General features: G+C 45.9%; 1 pseudogene across 1 annotated transcript in view; it reads right to left on the bottom strand.

Annotated features, from left to right (window-relative positions):
* Nucleotides 1-306: 306 nt before the first annotated feature.
* LOC143275051 (patched domain-containing protein 3-like) overlaps nt 307-20,325 on the bottom strand; it is a 27,693-nt pseudogene continuing 7,674 nt past the window's right edge. The window contains exons 4-10 of the transcript XR_013053339.1: nt 16,037-16,379; nt 13,070-13,279; nt 8,176-8,309; nt 6,488-6,657; nt 3,773-3,902; nt 921-1,610; nt 307-833 (exon numbers count right to left, since the gene is read on the bottom strand). The product of XR_013053339.1 is annotated as a patched domain-containing protein 3-like (transcript). The remainder of the gene's footprint in view (nt 834-920; nt 1,611-3,772; nt 3,903-6,487; nt 6,658-8,175; nt 8,310-13,069; nt 13,280-16,036; nt 16,380-20,325) is intronic.

The following is a 20,325-nucleotide window of genomic DNA, read 5'->3' as shown; positions in this document are numbered from 1 at the left end:
ATTTGTTTTTTCCTTCAAAGTGCGAACAAGAAAAAATGAAGTCAGGCCGGCTTCAAACCAGTCCATTTTGAGGATATGGAACCTCAACGAAATAAACCGTTCATGACCCGGAAATAAAATTTAATCCGGAAGACTTACAACCTAATATTGGTAAGACTGTGAAAATTTCTCCCCACTATTTTCAATTCAAATTTGGTATTTGCAGACAAAGCATTTCAGAGAAAATGACAATGTTTTAAGTTTACCACACACACACACACACACACACACACACACACACACACACACACACAGACAACCAAACAGCGGGGTTATTACATAGACTCACTTTATTTACACAAGTAAGTCGATCAAAAAGAAGTATCAACAGCACTGTGTTCACAAAAGGTAACCATTACAAATAAACGTCAACAGTTTGGTTTTCCAGTGCTGCCATCCCTCCCACACAGTCGCTGAGAGAGTCCCTGACTGCTTTGTCCCGACCGGTGGAGGGAGAAAAGGAAATCGTGCTAATTTCAGCACCGTTGTCACGAGCTCCGCCACCATTGGCCGCGGGTTTCCTCCCACGTGGCTCGTCTTTCTTCCTCGCCGCGCGTGACCGGTGGTCATGTGACAGCTGCGGACCAATCAGCGAGAGGATGACGGGCGTGAGGAAGACGGCATGGAGCACGCCGAACAGTATGACCAGCAGCATGATCTTGAAGAACGAGCGGAAGATGTAGGACTGGGAAAAGACCAGCACGACGATGCCGATGAAGGACGACAGCCCCCCGTTCAGGATCGGTCCAGAGGCGTGAACCAGCGCGTGCGTGGCGCGTGCCTGCCTCGTAGCGCGGCGGCGGCGGCGGTGGTGGTGGTGGTCCTCCCGGCCAGCGCGCTCCTCCTCCTCTTCCTTTCCCTCCTCCTCCTCCTCCTCCGACGACGCGGCGGTCATGTAAGCGGCGCACACGTGCGCGCTGAAGTCGACGGAGAAGCCGACGCTCATGATGAGATGGATCATGGTGATGGAGCTGAGGGTCAGGCCCCACAAGGCCATCAGCCCGAAGATGGCCACCACGATCATCACCACGTTGAGCAGCACCAGAGCCACCATCAGAGGGTGCACCAGCAGGACGAACGACACCACCAGCATGGCCGCCAACGTCACGCCGACCGTCAGCACCGTGTTGGGAACGATGGCCGCGTACTGCTCGAAGAACACGAAGATGGGCTGATAGGCGAACACCTTCATAGGAACTTCCTCCTCCTCCTCTTCTTTCTCGTCCGCCACGCGTCTCATCCGGAGCATCAGGTCCGCCTGTCGCCTCGACTCCCTCACGTTCGCGCTCACCACGTGACATCGCGAGGCGGTGATGACGTCACTTTCGTCATCGATGACGACATCGCTAAGGAAGTGTGGGTGCTGGGGGAGGAAGGCGTGGCGCAGGGCGTGGAGGAAGGAGGAGCGGTTGGGGTGAGGGGGGAAGGAGGGGGAGGCCAGGAAGTGGCTCAACCAGCAGGAAGTGGCCAGAGGGTTGATGTCCGGGTCGTCCTGCGCTTCCTGCAGCACCCGGACGACCGCCAGGGCCGTGCTGACGTTGGAGTAATCCAGGGGCTGGTCGAACACAAAGCTGAGGAGGTGTGTTGGGGAGGGGGGGGGTGGTTGGGGGGTGGGGGAGGGGACACATCATGTAGTCACAGACTATTTTTTATAAAGTATCGTTTGACGTGTGTCATCATGTTATATATATATATATAATCATAACTATTGCAGTCATGCAGTCACAGACAAGCATCTAAATATTTCAAGGTTAAAAAAAAAAAAAAAAAGCATCACAACAAATCCCTGCTTTTGAAACTTCCTATTCATCTCCACCTTTGTTTGGTCACATACTATGTTTTAGTGTGTGTGTGTGGGGGGGAGTGTGTGTGTGTGTGTGTGTGTGTGTGTGTGTGTGTGTGTGTGCTTGATTGCTAAATATATATATATATACGAGATACTTATATTGTACACACACACACACACACACACACACACACGTACACACACACACACACACACACACACACACACACACACACACACACACACACACACACACACACACACACACACACACACACACACACACATGTGCGCACGCCTGCACGCACACAGACATAGACAGACATACAGACACAGACAATGACACAGACACTGACACTGACACAGACACTGACACAGACAGACAGACAAACACACACACACACACACACACACACACACACACACAAACACACGAGGTAAGTGCTGGCTTAGTGGTAATGCTTCCGCCTGGGTCGCGAGACAATCACAGGACATGGGACCGGATTCCAATTTTCAGTTTTGACCCCTGACTTCCGTCTGACGGCCAACAGAACCCGACATGAAAGCGATACAATTCTGTATACCGATATGCGTTGCCCCTCCCACCTGATGGGGAAGATGATCCCTCACACCTGATGGAGAAGGTGACCCCTCACACCTGATGGGGAAGGTGACGTGACCCCTCACACCTGATGGGGAAGGTGACCCCTCACACCTGATGGGGAAGGTGACCCCTCTCACCTGATGGGGAAGGTGACCCCTCACACCTGATGGGGAAGGTGACCCCTCACACCTGATGGGGAAAGTGACTCCTCACACCTGATGGGGAAGGTGACTCCTCACACCTGATGGGGAAGGTGACCCCTCACACCTGATGGGGAAGGTGACGCGTGACCCCTCACACCTGATGGGGAAGGTGACCCCTCACACCTGATGGGGAAGGTGACCCCTCACACCTGATGGAGAAGGTGACCCCTCACACCTGATGGGGAAGGTGACCCCTCTCACCTGATGGGGAAGATGACCCCTCTCACCTGATGGGGAAGGTGACGCCTCACACCTGATGGGGAAGGTGACCCCTCTCACCTGATGGGGAAAGTGACTCCTCACACCTGATGGGGAAGGTGACTCCTCACACCTTATGGGGAATGTGACCCCTCACACCTGATGGGGAAGGTGACTCCTCACACCTGATGGGGAAGTTGACCCCTCCGACGTGATGGGGAAGGTGATCCCTCTCACCTGATGGGGAAGGTGACATGACCCCTCACACCTGATGGGGAAGATGATCCCTCACACCTGATGGGGAAAGTGACTCCTCTCACTTGATGGGGAAGGTGACGCCTCACACCTGATGTGGAAAGTGACCCCTCACACTTGATGGGGAAGGTGACGCCTCTCACCTGATGGGGAAGATGACCCCTCTCACCGGATGGGGAAAGTGACGCCTCACACCTGATGGGGAAGGTGACGCCTCACACCTGATGGGGAAGGTGACCCCTCACACCTGATGGGGAAGGTGACCCCTCACACCTGATGGGGAAGGTGACCCCTCACACCTGATGGGGAAGGTGACGTTTCACACTTGATGGGGAAGGTGACCCCTCTCACCTGATGGGGAAGGTGACCCCTCACACCTGATGGGGAAGGTGACCCCTCACACCTGATGGGGAAGGTGACGCCTCACACCTGATGGGGAAGGTGACCCCTCTCACCTGATGGGGAAGGTGACGCCTCACACCTGATGGGGAAGGTGACCCCTCTCACCTGATGGGGAAGGTGACCCCTCACCTGATGGGGAAGATGACCCCTGACACCTGATGGGGAAGGTGACCCCTCTCACCTGATGGGGAAGGTGACCCCTCTCACCTGATGGGGAAGGTGACCCTTCACACCTGATGGGGAAGATGACCCCTGACACCTGATGGGGAAGGTGACCCCTCTCACCTGATGGGGAAGGTAACGCCGAAGATGCTCTCCTCCCACACGTTGTAGCGGTAGTAGAAGGAGGACGGTAGCACCAGGTGTCTCCTCAGCAAGCCCTGCTCCAGACCCGTGGCTCCCCACACAGACACACCTGCAGGTAATTGAGACACTCACTGCAATGAATGCAACACACACTGCAATGAATACAACACACACTGCAATGAAAACAACACACACTGCAATGAATGCAACACACACTGCAATGCAATGAATGCAACACACACTGCAATGCAATGAATGCAACACACACTGCAATGCAATGCAATGAATGCAACACACTCTGCAATGCAATGAATGCAACACACTCTGCAATGCAATGAATACAACACACACTGCAATGCAATGAATGCAACACACACTGCAATGAATACAACACACACTGCAATGAATACAACACACACTGCAATGAAAACAACACACACTGCAATGAATGCAACACACACTGCAATGAAAACAACACACACTGCAATGAATGCAACACACACTGCAATGCAATGAATGCAACACACACTGCAATGCAATCCAGTGAATGCAACACACTCTGCAATGCAATGAATGCAACACACTCTGCAATGCAATGAATGCAACACACTCTGCAATGCAATGAATACAACACACTCTGCAATGCAATGAATACAACACACACTGCAATGCAATGAATGCAACACACACTGGAATGACTACAACACACACTGCAATGCACTGAACACAACACACACTACAATGCAATGAATGCAACACACACTGCAATGCAATGAATGCAACACACACTGCAATGCACTGAATACAACACACACTGCAATGCCCTGAACACAACACACACTGTAATGACTACAACACACACTGCAATGAATACAACACACACTGCAATGAATACAACACACACTGCAATGAATACAACACACACTGCAATGCAATAAATGCAACACACACTGCAATGAAATGTAATGTAATGTAATACAATACAACTCAGCACAATACAATACAATTCAGTTCAGTTACTCAAGGAAGCATCACTGCGTTCGGACAAATCCATATACGCTTCCCACATCCATCTGATAGGCAGATGCTTTGACTGGCAGCATAACCCAACACACTTTAGTCAGGCCTTGAGTGGATGCCTATCTATCTGTGTACCTATCAGAGTGGATTTCTTCTATAGAACTTTGACAGAGGACAAACTCTCGTTGCCATGGGGTCTTTTTCAGTGCGCCAAGTGCGTGCTTCATACGGGACCTCAGTTTATCGTCTCATCCGAATGACGAGACGCCCTCTTTGATTTTTCAGTCATACTTAGAAGAAGAAAAAGGCGAGAGCGGGATTCGAACCCAGACCCTCACGGACTCTGTATTGGCAGATGAGTGTTTTAACCATTCTGCTACCTTTCTCTTACAATACAATACAATACAATACTACTACATCAACACGACAAAACACACCACACCACACCATATCACAACAAAACACAGCACAGCACAGCGCAAAGAAGCACAGCCCAGCCCAGCACAAAGAAGCACAGCCCAGCACAGCACAAAGTAGCACAGCACAGCACAAAGTAGCACAGCACAGCACAGCCCAGCCCAGCACAGCACAGCACAGCACAGCAGAGCACAAAGCAGCACAGCACAGCACAGCACAGCACAGCACAGCACAGCAGAGCACAAAGCAGCACAGCACAGCACAGCACAGCACAGCACAGCACAGCACAGCACAAAGCAGCACAGCACAACACAAAGCAGCACAGCACAGCACAGCACAGCACAGCCCAACATAGCACAGCACAGCACAACCCAGCCCAGCCCAGCCCAGCCCAGCACAAAGAAGCACAGCACAGCACAGCACAAAGAAGCACAGCACAGCACAGCCCAGCACAGCACAAAGTAGCACAGCACAGCCCAGCCCAGCCCAGCCCAGCCCAGCACAGCACAGCAGAGCACAAAGCAGCAGAGCACAAAGCAGCACAGCACAGCACAAAGCAGCACAGCACAGCACAGCCCAACATAGCACAGCACAGCACAACCCCGCCCAGCCCAGCCCAGCACAGCACAGCCCAGCACAGCACAGCACAGCACAGCACAAAGAAGCACAGCCCAGCCCAGCACAGCACAAAGAAGCACAGCACAGCAGAAGGGGAAATCACCGAAGGGAGCAGAGAGGCAGAGGAGGATGACGACCTTGGCGGGGGTCCACAGCACAGCAAAACAGAGCACATCATATCACAGCACAGCACAGCAAAACAGAGCACATCATATCACAGCACAGCACAGCACAGCAAAACAGAGCACATCATATCACAGCACAGCACAGCAAAACAGAGCACATCATATCACAGCACAGCACAGCACAGCAAAACAGAGCACATCATATCACAGCATAGCACAGCAAAACAGAGCACATAATATCACAGCATAGCACAGCAAAACTGAGCACAGAACATATCACAGCACAGCACAGCAAAACAGAACACAGAACATATCACAGCACAGCACAGAAAAAACAAAGCACATCATATCACAACACGTCACAGCTTCAGCACAACAGAGCACAGCAAACAGAGCACATCATATCATAACAGAGCACATAATATCACAGCACAACAGAGCACATCATAGCACAGCACAGCACAGCACAGCACAGCACAGCGCAGCACAGCGTAGGAAGAAAGGGGGAAATCACCGAGGAGAGCGGCGAAGCAGAGGAGGATGACGACCTTGGCCTGGCGCCCACAGCACCAGACGGGGAAGGAGGAGGCGGGGGGTCCTCTCGCACACACTCTCCTCCTCCCCCTCCCTCCCCGGCACTGACCCCCAGCAACACCGCCTGTAGCACCGAGACCGGCCTTCCTCCTGGACACACACACACACACACACACACACACACACACAGAAAGTGGGGGAAAATTAGGAAAGAAGAAATAAGGAAGTGAAGAACAAAAGGCACAAAGTGGAGAAAAAGAAAGGAAGGAAGGAAGGAAGGAAAGAAGGAAGGAAGGAATGAAGGGAAAGAAGGAAGGAAGGAAGGAAGGAAGGGAAAGAAGGAAGGAAGGAAGGAAGGAAGGAAAGAAGGGAAAGAAGGGAAAGAAGGAAGGAAGGAAAAGAAGGAAGGAAAGGAAGGGAAAGAAGGAAGGAAGGAGGGAAGGAAGAAAGGAAGGAAGGAAGGAAGGGAAAGAAGGAAGGAAGGAAGGAAAGAAGGGAAGGAAGGGAAAGAAGGAAGGAAGGAGGGAAGGGAAGGAAGGGAAAGAAGGAAGAAAGGAGGGAAGGAAGAAAGGAGGGAAGGAAGGAAGGAGGGAAAGAAGAAAAGAAGGAAGGGAAAGAAGGGAAAGAAGGAAGGAAGGAAGGAGGGAAGGAAGAAAGGGAGGAAGGAGGGAAAGAAGGGAAAGAAGGAAAGAAGAAAGGAGGGGAAAGAAGAAAAGAAGGATATGAACGGACTTGAAGAAGGAAATGATAGAATTCCTTTTTTGTTTTACAACATAACCATAGTTAGAAAAAACACCCATTCTACTTGTTCTGTTGAAACACACATACATACCCGCACAGAGACACAGACAGACACACACACACACACACACACACATACACATTGGCACGCTATCATCAAATTCTAGCCCAGATATTCGGGACAGCAGTTGCCTCCTCTGCTGTTCTGATGGTCATAGTCGGAAACGACTGTTTCAGTTTCAGTTTCTCAAGGAGATGTCACCGTGCTCGGACAAATACATATACGCTACACCACAACTGTTAGGCAGATGACAGACCAGCAGCATAACCCAACGCGCCCGATCAGGCCTTGAGTGCATGCTTATATATTTGTGTGCCAATCAGAGTTGATTTCTTCTGAAGACTTTTGCCAGGCGTGCTGCATACACGACTTGGAATTGTCGTCTCATCCGAATGAAGGAGGAGGAATTTTGTTTAACTCTCTCCATACGAACGGCGAAAGAGACGACGTTAACAGCGTTTCACCCCAATTACCATCATCAAATATTGCAAACGGAAGGCTCTTATTACTGAAGACGTGAATGTTGACAAAGAATACCACAATTCTGACGACGGAAGCTAAAGGTTGGGTCATTCAGACACCCACTGGACATCCGAGGGGTCTGTGTAGAGGAGAAGAGAGGACTGGCCGTACTGAGTGAGTTAATGTCCCGTCACACATATGGGTGATTGAAGAAGTCCGAATGACTTGACGCTCAGTTTGTGATTTTCCAAGTCAAACTTGGGGGGAAAATGGCAAGAACAGGATTCGAACCCAGATCATCACGGACACTGTACTGACTATCATACATACATAAATGCCCCCCAACCCCTCCCAGACACAACCCCCCCCCCCCGCCACCCCACTCGCCCTCTTTGAACACTCACTCGGAGCTGCTCGTGAGTCTTGACTTTCCTGCATGTAACGGTGTGCCGACGGCTGAACACCCGACGGCCATGCAGCGCCATGCAGCCCCCGAAAAAGGACAGGTTGCACAGGTAACACAGCACCACAGCCATTCCTTGAGGACAGAGAGAGAGAGAGAGAGAGAGAGAGAGAGAGAGAGAGAGAGAGAGAGAGAGAGAGAGAGAGAGAGAGAGAGAACGAACGAACGAACGAATCTTTTTAATGAGGGAAGTGGAATAAGCATGCATATGCTTTTTTTTATATCCAGCCCTCAGGGCAAAAAGAAATGAAATCAAAATGTTCACAAGATAACAAAAGGTTATAGAAAAACATACATGAAATTCAAATACACTTAATTGCACAGTAGCATTTACAAGTACATAATCATGATACCTGCATTAATGACAATAATGTATATGAATATGGTAATGAGAGAGATAGAGTGAGTGAGTGTGTGAGAGAGAGAGGGAGGATGAATGAATGAAGGAAGGAAGGAAGGAATAAATGAATGATAAATGAATGAATGAATCTTATTTCCGATAGCATCAGAGTAAGCAAACAATTGCTTTCTCCAGCCCTCGAAAGGGAAAAATAAGAGAGAGAGAGAGAGAGAGAGAGAGAGAACGAATACGAAAACGAAAACGAAATGGTTTATTCAGATTTAGGCCTAAGTCCCTAACTGAAGGGGTAAATCATGTATCAATGACACAACCAGTTTTCCAAAATACATTGCATAACAATCACGCTTCAGAATATTATTGTAATTGACAATTCATATTGATCTGTAATCTAAGTTATAACAATACGCAATCGCTTTAAGGCATTGCAAATGCATAACGCCACATTGCACAATACAGTTTCATTTCTGGATGACATAAGCAAATAGAACCTAAAGCGACATGGGTAATTATAAAACTTAAGCTAGACATGTTTCAACTTGAAGTCATGTGGACAAGGACAACAACACATAAAGTGAATTTCATCTTCCTCTGAATGACAGCATGAACGACACAACACTTTCTCAGCTCTTCTTTCACTGTTTCTTAAAACGATGGCAGGCAATGTCTGATACACCAAGTCTAACTTTGGTCAAAGCACATTTTACATATCTACTCATTTTCAGTTAAATGTATGGCTCCACATTGTTTGTCAACTTAAACATCTTATATTCAACAAACTTGTCACTACTCTGAATGTGGTTATGCCAGTCCTGCCATCTACAATCAACAATGCTTTGGTTAAAACATGTTATGAATCATGAAACATTTTTAACACCCTGGTTATCCCAGACATATGAAAATCAATTTGAGCACAAACATTTTTCTATACTTGTAGCCCAAGTCTTTTTTCCGTTATTGTCTAAGTTATACAGCATCATGTAAGCCTTGTATGGTAATCTATGATCATTAATACTAGTTATCTTTAGCCAGTAACTAATACATTTTACACAACAATATATATATATATTGGATATCTGCCTAGTTCATCATTAAATCGTTAGGTGTTCGCCTATCAACATTTAAGGAGCGTTTCATGGCAAACAAATGTTATCTTTCAATTTCAACATCATTCTTAAACGCTCGTATTACTAAAGAGAGAGAGAGCAAGAACACAAGAACAAGAGCAAGAACATTTTTTTTTATTCCATAGGCGTCCGGCCCCTAGAAACAAAAAGAACAATGTAAAATGCCTATCAAGGAAAAACGAAAACATGAACAAGCCATGCATGCAAGAAAGTGAAATTTCCAAAACCTACAGATTTTCAGTTATTTTTTCACAATTGACAGCTGGTACAGAGGGTATTACTGTTCTTACATTACCAACGAAATTGTTTTTGATTTTTCATTGCATAACTGATATAAATTCCTAAATGACTAGTTTTAAGCATGTTGTCACATTTCAGCAGTCATGGTAAAGATTGTATGCAACAATAGTCCAGGTATTTATCTCTAATTTCGGAGTACAAAGGACAAACACAAATTACACGTTCTTCATCTTCCATGACTCCAGATAAGCTGCAAGGTTTATCCTGATCATTGTTGAAGAATGATTTGAAAGTAGATCCTTTGAGATGTAATAGTCCCAAGCGTAACTTGACAATACAGTTTCTGAAACATTTTATGTCCACAAAATCGAAATATATTCCATTTTCAAAGGTAAATTTAAATGTTCGATAGTAAGTACACATATCTTTCTGTAGTGCAGAGCTTTCCAATTGTTGTAGGTAAATATCTGTTAGGCATTGTTTAAGCAAGGAAATAAACGATTTTTCGCACCCAAACCCTTGTTGCAGCCAGACGTATCCAAACCCTAGGCTAAAGAGTGTATCTTTTATGCGAGAGACCCAACACTTTTTGCCATTGTTGTCTAGAGTAACTAGCATGGTATATGCCTGTCTGAGGAGACGTCTGTTGTCCATTTTTATTACACTTAACCAGTATCTGATACAACTGACTGCACTGTTGACATATAATGGGTAGCGACCTCTAAATACACAAACTTATTTGGTGTTTTCAGTGGTGCATTAAGATATCTTTTAACTGCAAGTGTGTGGACTTTCTCAATATTTTTCAGTCTTTGTAATCCCCATACTTCTGAAGCATACAATAGAACAGGCTGAACTTGGGTATCAATTTTTTTAAAAGAAGCATGCTTTAGTCATTTCACTTAACTTACTTACATACTTAACACAATCGAAACAAGCTCGTTTACCTTTGACAGCCAATGCATCTACCCCTTTGCAAATACTCATTTTTGTAGAAAAGATAAAACCCAAATAGTTGTACTCATTTACAACTTCTAGTTCAAATCCAACAAAATTCCATTTCTGATATGTACTCAAAAAACCTCCCTTTCTAAAAACCACTACCTTTTGTTTTATCTTTGTTGATGTTGAAATGAAGATCTGTACACACACTGTTATGAATATCAAGCTGATTCTGAAGACCTCGTGGTGTATCTGATATGAGAACTATGTCATCCGCAAACAACAGCAAGAACAGCAGGAGTACATCTGGAAGCAGTTGGTTGCCACGAACACCATTAGCTTCTATGACAGTTACAAAGTCATTTAGGAATAATGAAAATAATATTGGGCTAAGAATACAGCCTTGTCACACTCCAACAGGACAGTAAAAAAAATCTGTAAGCGTATTGCCCACTCTCACACAAGACACCACAGTCTTGTAAATGGCAAGAATAGCATTCATAAAATTTCCATCCAGGCAAACCATTATTTTTCAATATTTCCATCAAGGGTCCTCGTTGAACAGAGTCAAAGGCCTTCTTTAGATCTACGGAACATGCATATAATTTACTACCTCCTTTCGAAAGGCACTTTGCAACAATAGCGTTTAAAGTGAAGGTATGATCTACCGTTGAGTAACCTTTTCTAAATCCAGCCTGTGACTCTGACAACTTACTGTTTGTTTCAGTCCATACAACAAGCCTTTGGTTTAACACAGACGTATAACACTTACTAATCAGACTAAGCAGCGATACACCCCTATAATTGTCTGGTGGATGTTTATCCCCCTTCTTGAAAATTGGGACTATAATTTCCTTTGTCCACTCTTCATGATATAAATCTTTCTCAAACAGCACATTAAACAGGCTGGTCAGAAAGTGAATGGCAGTAACGCCAGCCGAACCCAGCAGTTTATTTACTGCATTACGGCCCTCCTCTTCTGAAATCGGATGGCTCAGAAGATCGTTAGTATCACTGTCATTTACATCATTATTATTATTATCTGAAGTAATGTCATTCTCAGGCAACGTGTCAGAACTGAACAGATTTTTAAAATGGATAAACCATTTCTCTTCAGTTATGTGGGTGCTTGCTGCATTTTTCTTCTTCACCGAAATCTGTCTAAGCTCTTTCCAAAAGGAAGACGAATCCTTATTGAAAGACGAAAGATATTTAGCCTTTCCCCGATTGTATTTAGACTTCTTTCTAAGCAAGGACTTGTAAGCTCTACGAGACTCAACAAAAGCTGCTGCATGCGAGGGATCTTTCGTTCTTCGAAATAAATGCAAATCAGTCCTAGCTTTTAGCTTTGCTTGTGTACAGTCCTCATCAAACCAGAATGCACCTCTGTGCTTATTGCCAGTCTGTACTCTTTTCAGCATACATTCACTGGCTTTCAGTAGAGACTGAATGAAAAGATCAAGTGCTGAATCAACGTTTTCTTTGACCAGAAGAGTAGCTTGGGTGAACATGTCGTGAAAAACATCAGAGTTTAAGCTATCCAGAAATATGTTAGCTTTTTCATTATTCCACGTTATTTTCTCTGACCATTTCGAGTTTAACTGATCCACGTTTTCTTCTGGACCTTCTGTCCCTGACTGGTCAGCTCTTGTGTCTAGTGTCTAACACAATTGAGACTGGTAAATGGGACACAGATAGATAGAAAAATAGAGATAGATAGATAGATAGATAGAGAGACAGACAGACAGACAGACAGACAGACAGACAGACAGAGAGGGGACTCATGGTTTTTTGGTTGGTTGTTTTCATCCACTCAAACACACAAATGTATGATAAAAGTATAAGCATGATGGTGGTAAAATATAATACGAAAAACAAAAAGACATCAGGTTGTTCCGTTGACAAAGAAACAACCAGAGAAAACCAACAATATCTGTGCGCGCCTGTCTGTCTGTCTGTCTCTTTTTCTCTCTATTTCTCTGTCTCTCTCTCCTCTTTCTAACTTAAGAAGAGAAAGAATAGACCGTGAATCTTTGACACATATGTGAATAAACAAATACATGCATACTGTAATTTATCAGTTAAATAAAACATATTAATCGGATCCATGATTATACAACAGTAATTAAGTGAATTATCACGATGTAAACATCAGACATACTCCTTACCTGTATAAATGCAAAAATATCGGATGCTCCGAAAAACGGAAGTGAAGCCCCCCACGGCAAAAGCCAACCCGTCAGTCAGCGAAGTGATGGTTATTCCTATTCCGGCTGTGCGGAATGTGGATCCCAACCGTTCGGGAATAGTCAGGTCGCGTTTTTTCAGAGTTCCGCTCCATGCAGACATCAGTAAAAACATGTCGTCGACCCCAATCCCTGAAACAGGCCATAACTGATAATGTTAATGATAACACAACAACAATGATGATGATGATGATGATAACAACAACAACAATAATGATAACAACAGCAACAATAATGATGATGATGATGAAGATAACAACAACAACAAAACAATAATGATAACAACAACAACAACAACAATAATGGTGATGATGATGATAATAATAATAATAATAATGAGGATAATGATGATAGTAGTGTTCATAGCATTATTATCATCATTTTTATGATGATGATGATCATCATCATCATTATCATCACAATTATTATTATCATTATTATTATCATTAGCTATGGTCATAATCTCTCTCTCTCTCTCTCTGTGTGCCTGTTTTTTTTTTATAGTTGGTAAAGATGGCACAATATTGTTCAATGCAGCCCCCATCAACAACACCCTTTGTCATTGTACTTTGGCAGGAGTTCTCAGATCTCTCTCTCTCTCTCTCTCTCTCTCTCTCCCTCTCTCTCACTCTTATAAAGATCTATTCCGTTGAATTATTATAGCAGACCGAGCAATTTCAGGTTAATTTTTACTACTATCTTGAGCAAAAGAAAACGTTATTTCGAATCATATATATTTTTACAGTTTACTGAAAATATTTTTTTCAGGACAGGTTGACAAAAAACACATTTTTGTTCATGCATGCATGTAGTAAAAGTAAATACTTCATGTATTCATACGACAAACATGTAATCATCCTTCAAATGTGGTCATGGCGTGATGGATAGGGTATCGATGGAACACCTAGGTCATGGCGTGATGGATAGGGTATCGATGGAACACCTAGGTCATGGCGTGATGGATAGGGTATCGATGAAACACCTAGGTCATGGCGTGATGGATAGGGTATCGATGGAACACCTAGGTTATGGCGTGATGGATAGGGTATCGATGGAACACCTAGGTCATGGCGTGATGGATAGGATATCGATGAAACACCTAGGTCATGGCGTAATGGATAGGGTATCGATGGAACACCTAGGTCATGGCGTGATGGATAGGGTATCGATGGAACACCTAGGTTATGGCATGATGGATAGGGTATCGATGGAACACCTAGGTCATGGCGTAATGGATAGGGTATCAATGAAACACCTAGGTCATGGCGTGATGGATAGGGTACTGATGGAACACCTAGGTCATGGCGTGATGGATAGGGTATCGATGGAACACCTAGGTCATGGCGTGATGGATAGGGTATCGATGAAACACCTAGGTCATGGCGTAATGGATAGGGTATCGATGGAACACCTAGGTCATGGCGTGATGGATAGGGTATCGATGGAACACCTAGGTTATGGCGTGATGGATAGGGTATCGATGGAACATCTAGGTTATGGCGTGATGGATAGGGTATCGATGGAACACCTAGGTCATGGCGTGATGGATAGGGTATCGATGGAACACCTAGGTCATGGCGTGATGGATAGGGTATCGATGGAACACCTAGGTTATGGCGTGATGGATAGGGTATCGATGAAACACCTAGGTCATGGCGTGATGGATAGGGTATCGATGGAACACCTAGGTCATGGCGTGATGGATAGGGTATCGATGGAACACCTAGGTTATGGCGTGATGGATAGGGTATCAATGGAACTGCCTCGGAATTGGGACTGGCTGTGCAGAGCCAGCTGCTGAACCGTCAGGTCAGTTCGTTCCTAGCATTGCTGGGCTGGTGACCAGTCCATTGCTTCTCAGCTGGCATCATCCCCTTGAGGCCAGTGTTAAATTAAGGTGTGGTCTTGGCTTGAATTAAGTTCAGTTTGAAATCTCTTTTTGGGACACTTGCTGCAGGATGTCGCAGTATTTCAGAATCAACGCGCGGAGACTGACAACAAAACAACAACAACAAACAAACAAACATTCAGCTGGGCCAGCAGCAGTGTGAGATCAATGATTTCTTCACTGCATCTGAGTGATCAATGCATCTGAGTGATGAATGATTTCTTCACAGCAAAGGACATTCATTGAGAGCTCTCTTTTTGGAAAGGACTACGACTCTCAGTCTGGGTCTTTGTGCTGCAGCCTTGGAGGGTGAGCTGGCCTTTGGGGGACCATACCCAATGCCGGCTGTCCAAAAGCCCTCCAGACAGTCTCAGCTGTGATCAATTTCTGACCAATGTAGTCAGGACAGCATTTGCCTCCTCTGCTGCCTTAATGGTCAAAGTCGGATACGAAAGACTATCATAAACACACACACACACACACACACACACACACATATATATATATATGTATATGTATATATGTATGTATGTATGTACATATCTATCTATTTATCTATCTATCTATATATATATATATATATATATATATATAGAGAGAGAGAGAGAGAGAGAGAGAGAGAGAGAGAGAGAGGAGCTTCCTCACGCCCTCAACTCCTCCCCCAACAACCTCCATACCCTCCACTTCCCTTCCCTGATCCCCCCCACCAACCCCCCCCACCCCCCGACCACTCTCTCCCCGCCCCTCCCCCCCCGCCCCCAACATTCCCTCCACCCCCACCCCCCATCCCCCACCACGATTCTCCCGCACACATCGCCCTGCACTGACCCAGCACCACTCTGCCCCTCCCCTCCCTCGCCCCCCAACATCAACCCATACCCCCCACCACAACTCTCCCCCACACCGCCCTGCACTGACCCAGCACCACTCTGCCCCTCCCCCCCTCGCCCTCCCAACATCAACCCCTACCCCCCATCACGACTCTCCCACTTTTCACTGACCCAGCACCAGGAAGGGCATGCAGCCCACGATGTGCACGAAGGGGACGCCCATCAGACTGACCGCCCCCAGGGAGCCCACCATCCCCATCCCCGCCGCCACCACCCCCGCCCCGGCCATGAGGGCTCGTGACGACACGCAGTCCCCGCCTGACGTCACCAGCACGGAGAAGAGCACCATGAGGGTGAAGGTCATGAGGAAGAGGTGAAGGTCGCCCACGGTGGCCCGGGTCAGCTCCTGGCTGACGGAGTGCGAGGTGGCGAAGGCCAGTGCCAGGGGACTGGCCTTGACCTCCGTGGCCTGCAGGACGGACAGGAAGCGCCTCTCCCACGCCAGGGACAGGACCTGGGGAAAGTGACGGTCACCACGTTGATTGACATACAGCAGCAGTACTGTGTGTGCCATCTGTCTCTGTCTCTTTTCACTGTGTATCATCTGTCTCTCTGTCTCTGTCTCTTTTTTCACTGTGTATCATCTGTCTCTCTGTCTCTTTTCACTGTGTATCATCTGTCTCTCTGTCTCTGTCTCTTTTCACTGTGTATCATCTGTCTCTCTGTCTCTTTTCACTGTGTATCATCTGTCTCTCTGTCTCTGTCTCTTTTCACTGTGTATCATCTGTCTCTCTGTCTCTTTTCACTGTGTATCATCTGTCTGTCTCTGTCTCTTTCACTGTGTATCATCTGTCTCTCTGTCTCTGTCTCTTTTTTCACTGTGTATCATCTGTCTCTCTGTCTCTTTTCACTGTGTATCATCTGTCTCTCTGTCTCTTTTCACTGTGTATCATCTGTCTCTTTTCACTGTGTATCATCTGTCTCTCTGTCTCTGTCACTTTTCACTGTGTGGCATCTGTCTCTCTGTCTCTGTCTCTTTTCATTGTAAATCATCTGTCTCTCTGTCTCTGTCTCTTTTCACTGTGTATCATCTGTCTCTGTCTCTTTTTTCACTGTGTATCATCTGTCTCTGTCTCTCTGTCTCTTTTCACTGTGTATCATCTGTCTCTGTCTCTCTGTCTCTTTTCACTGTGTATCATCTGTCTCTGTCTCTTTTCACTGTGTATCATCTGTCTCTGTCTCTTTTCACTGTGTATCATCTGTCTCCCTGTCTCTGTCTCTTTTTTCACTGTGTATCATCTGTCTCTGTCTCTTTTTTACTGTGTATCATCTGTCTCTGTCTCTTTTCACTGTGTATCACCTGTCTCTGTCTCTTTTCACTGTGTATCATCTGTCTCTGTCTCTTTTTCACTGTGAATCATCTGTCTCTCTGCCTCTGTCTCTTTTCACTGTGTATCATCTGTCTCTGTCTCTTTTCACTGTGTATCACCTGTCTCTCTGTCTCTCTTTTTTCACTGTGTATCATCTGTCTCTTTTCACTGTGTATCATCTGTCTCTCTGTCTCTGTCACTTTTCACTGTGTGGCATCTGTCTCTCTGTCTCTGTCTCTTTTCACTGTGTATCATCTGTCTCTGTCTCTTTTCACTGTGTATCATCTGTCTCTGTCTCTTTTTTCACTGTGTATCATCTGTCTCTCTGTCTCTTTTCACTGTGTATCATCTGTCTCTGTCTCTTTTCACTGTGTATCATCTGTCTCTCTCTCTCTGTGTCTCTTTTCACTGTGTATCATCTGTCTCTCTGTCTCTGTCTCTTTTCACTGTGTATCATCTGTCTCCCTGTCTCTGCACCTTTTCATCTCACCTGTCTCTCTGTATATCATTTCTCACATGTCCCTCTGTCAGTCTTTCTGTGTCTCTGTCTACGTCTGTCTGTCTCTGTCTATTTCTTTTCTTTCTTTAATTCAACGTCTTTTCACTTTGAGTTAATGTTAGACGTAATATCTCTTTCTGTCTGTCTGTCTCTGTCTTTCCCTGTCTATGTCTGAGCTTCATGCCTGTCTGTCTGTCTCTGTCTATGTCTGCCTGCCTGTCTGACTGTCTTTGTCTCTGTCTCTCTCCTCTCTTCTTCTCTCTCTCTGCGACTTCAAGTTATTCCACTTCCCGCGGCTACCTGTTCTCATTGTCTTGTCATAAACCAGGCTGGAGTACTATGGTACCTGTCATGACCTGACATCCTCATGACAGGCGGCAGGAAAGGGCAGTGACAAACAGTGCAGGGAGCAATAACAGAGAAAAGACCGCAAGAGCGTGTGTGTGTGTGTGTGTGTTGTGTTGTGTGTGTGTGTGTGTGTGTGTGTGTGTGTGTGTGTGTGTGTGTGTGTGTGTGAGAGAGAGAGAGAGAGTGTGTGTGAGAGAGAGAGAGAGGGAGCGAGTGTGTGAGAGAGTGTGTGTGTGAGAGAGAGAGGGAGAGTGTGTGTGAGAGAGGGAGAGTGTGTGCGAGAGAGAGAGAGAGAGAGAGAGAGAGAGAGAGAGAGAGAGAGAGAGAGAGAAAGAGAGAGAGAGAGAGAGAGGGAGAGTGTGTGTGTGTGAGAGAGAGAGAGGGAGAAAGAGTGTGTTTGTGTAATTGTGTGTGTGTGTGTGTGTGTGTGTGTGTGTGTGTGTGTATGTGCGCGTGTGTGTCGAAAGAAACGATGTGAAATCGTTTCCTTTCTTTCTGTTTTCTTTATTCATTTATCATCTTACAATTATTCTGTTGTTGTTGTTGTTGCTTGTTTGTTTGCTTATCTATCTATCTATCTATATATATATTTTTTAATTGAGACATCTTCTATAGCACATATTCTTGAAGCTCTATGGCACACAGTACGTGTCTCTGAATACACGAAAGGAAGAGAAATACAATCAAGAAAAACAGGATTCAGACACGTGCACACAAACAGAAAGACACAATACACACACGCGCGCGTAAGCAACCCCCCCCCCCCCCCCCCCAAACAACGCACACACACACCTCTCTCTCTCGATGTATACATTATGGGTGGTGAGCAATGAGTGAGTGAGTGAATCACATGAGGTCTTTATTGTGTGTGTGTGTGTGTGGAGGGCGTCATAATGTGTTTGTGCTTATGTGTGTGTGCGTGTATATACGTGTGTGTGTGTGTGTGTGTGTGTGTGTGTGTGTGTGTGTGTGTGTGTGCGTGCGTGGGTGTGTGTGTGTGTGTGTGTGTGTGTGTGTGTGTGTGGAGGGCGTCATCACGTGTTTGTGTTTATGTGTGTGTGCGTGTATATACGTGTGTGTGTGTGTGTGTGTGTGTGTGTGTGTGTGTGTGTGTGTGTGTGTGTGTGTGTGTGCGCGCGCGTAGGTGTGTGGTGGCTTTTGTCAGTCATCTTAGTGCTCAGGCTGCAACGCCCTGCTTCCCCCGCCCCCAACCCCACACCACCCTCCAAACCCACCACCTCCTACCCTCCTCCTTATCCCCATCCCAGCTTACACATATTTTGCTGTTTGCTTTGTTGCAACATGTGTGCTTCAGACACTTCCCAACGAACTGTTTGCTTTGTTGTAATGTGTGTACTTCAGACACTTCCCAACGAACTGTTTGCTTTGTTGTAATGTGTGTGTTTCAGACACTTCCCAACGAACTGTTTGCTTTGTTGTAATGTGTGTGCTTCAGACACTTCCCAACGAAGTGTTTGCTTTGTTGTAATGTGTATGCTTCAGACACTTCCCAACGAACTGTTTGCTTTGTTGTAATGTGTGTGCTTCAGACACTTCCCAACGAAATGTTTGCTTTGTTGTAATGTATGTGTGCTTCAGACACTTCCCAACGAACTGTTTGCTTTGTTGTAATGTATGTGTGCTTCAGACACTTCCCAACGAACTGTTTGCTGTCATGTAATGTGTGTGCTTCAGACACTTCCCAACGAACTGTTTGCTTTGTTGTAATGTATGTGTGCTTCAGACACTTCCCAACGAACTGTTTGCTGTGTTGTAATGTATGTGTGCTTCAGACACTTCCCAACGAAATGTTTGCTTTGTTGTAATGTATGTGTGCTTCAGACACTTCCCAACGAACTGTTTGCTTTGTTGTAATGTATGTGTGCTTCAGACACTTCCCAACGAACTGTTTGCTGTCATGTAATGTGTGTGCTTCAGACACTTCCCAACGAACTGGTTGCTGTGTTGTAATGTGTGTGGTTCAGACACTTCCCAACGAACTGTTTGCTTTGTTGTAATGTGTGTGCTTCAGACACTTCCCAACGAACTGTTTGCTTTGTTGTAATGTGTGTGCTTCAGACACTTCCCAACGAACTGTTTGCTTTGTTGTAATGTGTGTACTTCAGACACTTCCCAACGAACTGTTTGCTGTGTTGTAATGTGTGTGTGCTTCAGACACTTCCCAACGAACTGTTTGCTTTGTTGTAATGTGTGTGTGCTTCAGACACTTCCCAACGAACTGT

Source organism: Babylonia areolata, chromosome 29, assembly GCF_041734735.1.
Source record: "Babylonia areolata isolate BAREFJ2019XMU chromosome 29, ASM4173473v1, whole genome shotgun sequence".
Taxonomy (NCBI): Eukaryota; Metazoa; Mollusca; class Gastropoda; order Neogastropoda; family Buccinidae; genus Babylonia; species Babylonia areolata.
This window is presented reverse-complemented; position numbering and strand designations above follow the sequence as displayed.